The sequence below is a fragment of the Pteropus vampyrus genome, unplaced genomic scaffold, assembly GCF_000151845.1.
Source record: "Pteropus vampyrus isolate Shadow unplaced genomic scaffold, Pvam_2.0 Scaffold581, whole genome shotgun sequence".
Lineage (NCBI taxonomy): Eukaryota > Metazoa > Chordata > Mammalia > Chiroptera > Pteropodidae > Pteropus > Pteropus vampyrus.
In genome coordinates this window covers 723,505-729,270 of record NW_011889362.1, presented here as the reverse complement: position 1 = coordinate 729,270, position 5,766 = coordinate 723,505, and positions in this window count along the sequence as shown.

Genomic DNA, 5,766 nt, shown 5'->3' with positions numbered 1-5,766 from the left:
TTCCTTGTCATATAGTAATTGGAGTTATATGGTACATAGTCTTTTCAAATTGGCTTCTTTCACTAAGCAATATGCATTTAAGTTCCCTCCATGTTTGTTTGTTTTTTTATGATAGCCAATTTCTTATTAGAGCTGACTAGTATTCCATTATAGGGTTGTACCACATTATTTATTCATTCACCTATTGAAGGACATCTTGATTGATTCTAAGTTTTTAAATTTTTCCCCCAGATTTATGAAATATAATAGACAATTAGTTGCTCATATTTACATTGTACAATTCAATATTTTTTTAAATTATAGTTAGCATACAATAATATATTAGTTTCAGTTGTACAGCATAGTGATTAGAACTCAGGTGATCATCGCATGAAATCTAGTACACCTCTTCCCCTTACATATTTATTACAACATTGTTGCCTGTTTTTCTTATGCTACAGTTTATATCCCCATGACTATTTTGTAACTATCCATTTGTATTTCTTAATCCCTTCGCCCTTTTTACCATCCCTCAAACTGCTCCTCCCGTATATTAGCCCTCAAAATATTCTCTGTATCTATGAGCTTGTTTTTGTTTTCGTTGTTATTGTTGTTGATTTTGTTCTTTAGATTCCGCAAGTACATGAAATCATGTGATATTTGTCTTTCTGTTTCTGACTTACTTCATTTAGCGCAATACCCTCTAGGTCCATCAAGGCAATATCTTTTTCCATCATCTTCCTTTTAGTCTGTGGATGTTTTTTAATCTGAAGCGAGTCTCTTGTAGGGAACATATGTAGGGGTCTTGTTTTCTTATTCATTTAGCCACCTTATCTTTTGGTTGGTGCACTTAAATCTTTTCCATTTGAGTTAATTGTTGATAGATATGTAGTAATTACCATTTTTTATTCATGTTTTTAATACATCTTTTTTTCTTCTTAAGGAAGTCCTGCCAACATTTTCTGTAATACTGGCTTGGTGTTAATGAATTCCTTTAATTTCTTTTTGTCTGGGAAGATTTTTATCTGTCCTTCATCTCTAATGATAGCTTTGCTGGATAAAGTATTCTTGTTTGTAGATCCTGGGTTTTTTATCATGTCAATATTTTGTGCTAAGCCCTTCTGTCCTGAAAAGTTTCCTTTGAGAAATCAGTTGCCAGTCTTATGGGTGCTTCCTTGTAGGTAATTAACTGCTTTTCTCTTGCTGGTTTCAAGAATCTCTCTTTATATTTAACCTTTAGCATTTTAATTATGATGTGTCTTGGTGTGGGCTTCTTTGGGTTCTTCTTTCTTGAGACTCTCTGAGCTTCCTGGGATTGTATGCCTATTTCCTCCACCAGGTTAGGGAAGTTTTTCATCATTATTTCTTCAAACAGGTTTTCCACTTCTTATTCTCCCTCTCTTTCAGGTAATCTTATTACATGGATGTTTTTATACTTAATTTTGTACCAAAGCCTCCTTCAATTATTATTATATTCTTGGCTTCTTTTTTATTGCCATTATAATTTGGTGACCTTGGCTTCCCCATCCTCTATCTTGGTGGTTCAATCTTTTTTTTTTTTTTTAATCCACTCTGTTAATTCCCTCTAATATACTCTGCGTCTCAGATAATATATTCTTCATTTCTGACTGGTTCCCTTTTATAATTTCCATTTCCATTTTTATGTTTTTTCATCTCTTTGTTAAAGTTCTCACTGAGTTCATTTATACTTCCCCTAAGTTCATTGAGATTCTATATAACTAGTGTTTTGAACTCTGAATCTGTTAGATTGCCTGACTCCATTATTTCTGGATTTCTGTTCTGTTCTCTCATATGGTTTCTGCTACTTTATCTCTCCATTTTGGCTGCCTTTCTGTGTCTATTTTTACGCACTAAGAAAAGATCCTAAGTCTCTTGATCTTATTAGTGTGGCTTTGTGTAATAGGTGCCCAGAGGCACAGTCCTGAGAGGGGTTCAGCAGCAGGCCAATTTTATCCTCAGTTTGTGTCTCTCTGGGGCCACAGTTAAGATTCAGAAAGCAATCCACAGATGCTCTGCTTCAAGAAATCCCAACAGAAACCAAGGTCAGCTACCATCAGTGTGTCTTGGAGCTTGCTCAGCAAGTTGCATAAAACTCGCCAAGGACACAACCGGATGTGGCTTGGGTAGGGCTGTGAGTTGGGGGAGGTGGAGTTTCAGGGAATCCTCTGGGTGGAGGGACCTCTGTTATCCAGTTTGATGACGTCTCAGCTATAGTGTCGCCTTTGCCTGCACACTGGAAGGTTGGAAGGCTCAACAGAGGAACAATGGATTCTGTCAGCATGTCTGCCCAGGAGAAAGCCTCACCTCCAATCCTTGTTCCGACAATTTAGTGTCCCCCTGTAAGTCCCTGGTGTTCCCCAAGCAGCTGACCTGGCGCTGGTGCTCTGAGCAAGCATGTCTCTCACCCTGGAAGTGCGCTCACAGACATGGCTCTTTTAAGTGGCATCTGCAGCTGCTACTTGCAGTTGCCATAGCCTCTGTATCACTCAGTCACTCAGGACCAGGCACCCTCACATCCTCACCACATCCTGCCTCCTCCCATTGCAGGGTTCTTTCTTATTTCCCTTTCTAGTTATAGGGCTTCTGTTCATATATATTCCAGGCAACTCTGTTTGATGTTGACTCCATGTTTCCATCACAACTTTGATATGGTCAAATGATCAGATGAAAAAAGCCTCTTTCATCTACACCATTTTGCTCCGGCACTCTAAGTTTTGACAAGTATGGATAAAGCTGCTATAAACGTTTATGTGCAGGTATTTTTGTGGATATATTTTCAATCCCTTTAGGTTAATACCAAGGAGCACAATTGCTAGGTTTAATGATAAGAGTATGCTTAAGTGTGTTAGAAACTTCCAAACTGTCTTCCAAAAATGGCTGTACCACTTTGTTTTCCCACAAAAAATAAATGTGAGTTCTTGTTTTTCTATATCATTATCAGGAATTGGTATTTCTTAGTTTTTTGGATTATAACAATTCTAATATGTGTGTAGTGATATCACACTTAGGTTTTAATTTGCATTTCACTGATGAAATACAGTTTGGAACATTTTTTTGTAATGTACATATTTCTCATTTGTATATCTTGTTTGGTAAGTAGTCTGTTAAGGTCTTTACCCAATTTAAAACTGACTTGCTAGTTTTCTAATTTTAACAGTGTATGTATATACATACATATATATACACATACATATGTATATATGTATATATATATATGTACATATATATATATACATATATACTTTTTTATTGTTTAATTCTTTAATGTCACCATATATTTCACCCCTTTTACTCCATCTACCTCGCTCCATCTCCCTCCCTCCTATTCTCTAGTAACCACTAATCTATTGTCTATGTCCATGAGTCTCTTTTTGATTGTCCTGTTTGTTTGTTGCTTCTAGGTTTATATCCCACATATAAGTGATATCATGTGATTTTCACCTTTTTCTGTCTGGCTTATTTTGCTTAGCATGATTATCACAAGGTCCATCCATGTTGTCGCAAATGGAAGTATTTCATCTCTCCTTATGGCTGAGTAATATTTAATTGTATATATGTACCACAGCTACTTTATCCAATCATCTATTGTAGGACACTTTGGTTGCATCCATGTACTGGCCACTGTGAATAATACTGCTATAAACATCAGTGTGCAAATATCTTTTTGGATATGAGCTTTCAAGTCTTTGGAGTAAATACCCAGCAGGAGGATTGTTGGATCATATAGTAGATCGATTCTTAGATTTTTGAGGAAACTCCATTCTCTTTTCCATAATGGCTGTATCAATTTGCAGTCCCACCAGCAATGTATGAGGGTTCTTTTTTCTTCGCATTCTCTCCAATATTTGTAATTACATATCGTGTTGATAACAGCTATTCTAACAGGTGTGAGATGGTATCTTATTGTGGTTTTGATTTGGATTCTCCTAATAGCTAATGATGTTGAACATCTTTTCATATGTTTGTTAGTCATTTGCATGTCTTATTGGAGGAAGTGTCTGTACAGGTCCTCTGCCTATTTTGTGATTGGATTGTTTGTTTTTTTGTTGTTATTGAGTTGTATGAGTTCTTTGTGTATTTTGGATATTAGGTCCTTATTGGAGCTGTTGCTTGCAAATATATTTTCCCATTCGGATGGTTGTCTCTTTACCTTGTCGATTGTTTCTTTTGCTGAGCAAAAGCTTTTTAGTTTGATGTAGTCCCATTCATTTATTTTTGCTTTTACTTCCCTCGTCTTTGAGATCAAATTCATAAAATCCTTTTTAAGTCTAAGATCCATGAGTTTAGGTCCTATGTTTTCTTCTATGTAATTTATTGTTTCAGATCTTACATTCATGTCCTTAACCCACTTGGAGTTAATTTGGGTGTGTGGTGATAGACAGCAGTCTAGTTTCATTCTTTTGCAGGTGGCTTTCCCATTTTCCCAGCACCATTTATTGAAGAGGCTTTCCATTCTCTACTGTATGTTACTGGCATTTTTGTTGAAATATATTTGCCCATATAAACATGGGTTCATTCCTGGACTCTTGATTGTGTGCCATTGGTGTGTGTGTGTCTGTTTTTTCTGTTGATACTATGCTGTTTTGATTATTGTCACATTGTAGTAGAATTTGATGTTGGGCGGAGTGATGCTTCCAATCTCATTCCTTTTTGCAAAGATGGTTTTGGCAATTTGGAGTCTTTTGTGCTTCCATACAAATCTGATGAGTTTTTTATTTTATTTCTTTTAAAAAATGCCAATAGAATTTTGATGAGGACTGCATTAAATCTGTATAATGCTTTAGGCAATAAGATCCTTTTAGCTATGTTGATTCTTCCAATCCAAGAACAAGGAATATCTTTCCATTTCTTTGAATCTTCTTAGCTTTATTTTAATAGGGTCTTATAGTTTTCACTATATAGGTCCTTCCCATGTTTCTTTAGATTTATTCTAGATATTTTATTCTTTTTGTTGCAATTGCAAAAGGAATTATTTTTCCACTTCTTTTCTGACATTTTATTATTAGAGTATAGGAACGCTATGGATTTTTGAACATTGATTTTTTTATCCAGAAACTTTACTGTATTTGCTTATTGTTTCTAGTAGTGTTCTTGTGGAGACTTTAGGGTTTTCTATAGAGAGAATCATGCTATCATAAATAGTGAAAGTTTGACTTTTTCATGTTCCCTTTGGATGCATTTTAAGTCTTTCTTTTGCCTGATTACACTCGCTAGGACTTCCAATGCTATATTGAATAAAAGTGATGATAGTGGACAGCCATGTCTTGTTCCTGATCTTAGAGAAGCTTTTAGTTTTTCATCATTAAGTATAGTGTTGACTGAGGGTTTGTCATATGTGGCCTTGATTATCTTAAGGTACTTTCCTTCTATACCGATTTTGTCAAATGTTTTGATCACAAATGGATGCTGTATCTTGTTGAAGGCTTTTTCAGGATCTATTGATGTGATTATATGATTTTTTAATTTGTTTATGTAGTGTATCACATTAATCAATTGGCATATGTTTAACCATCCCTTTGCCCCTGAGACAAAGCCTACTCAATCATGGCATATAATTTTTTAAATATGTTGTTGTATTCAGTTTGCTAGTATCTTATTTAGGATTTTTGCATCTGTGTTCAGGAGAGATGTTGGTCCGTAGTTTTCTTTTTTGGTATTATCTTTACTAGGTTTTGGTATCAGGGTAATATTGGCTTCATAAAATGCATTGGGAAGTATTGCCTCCTCTTCGATTATTTGGAAGAGTTTGAAGAGACTAGGTATTAA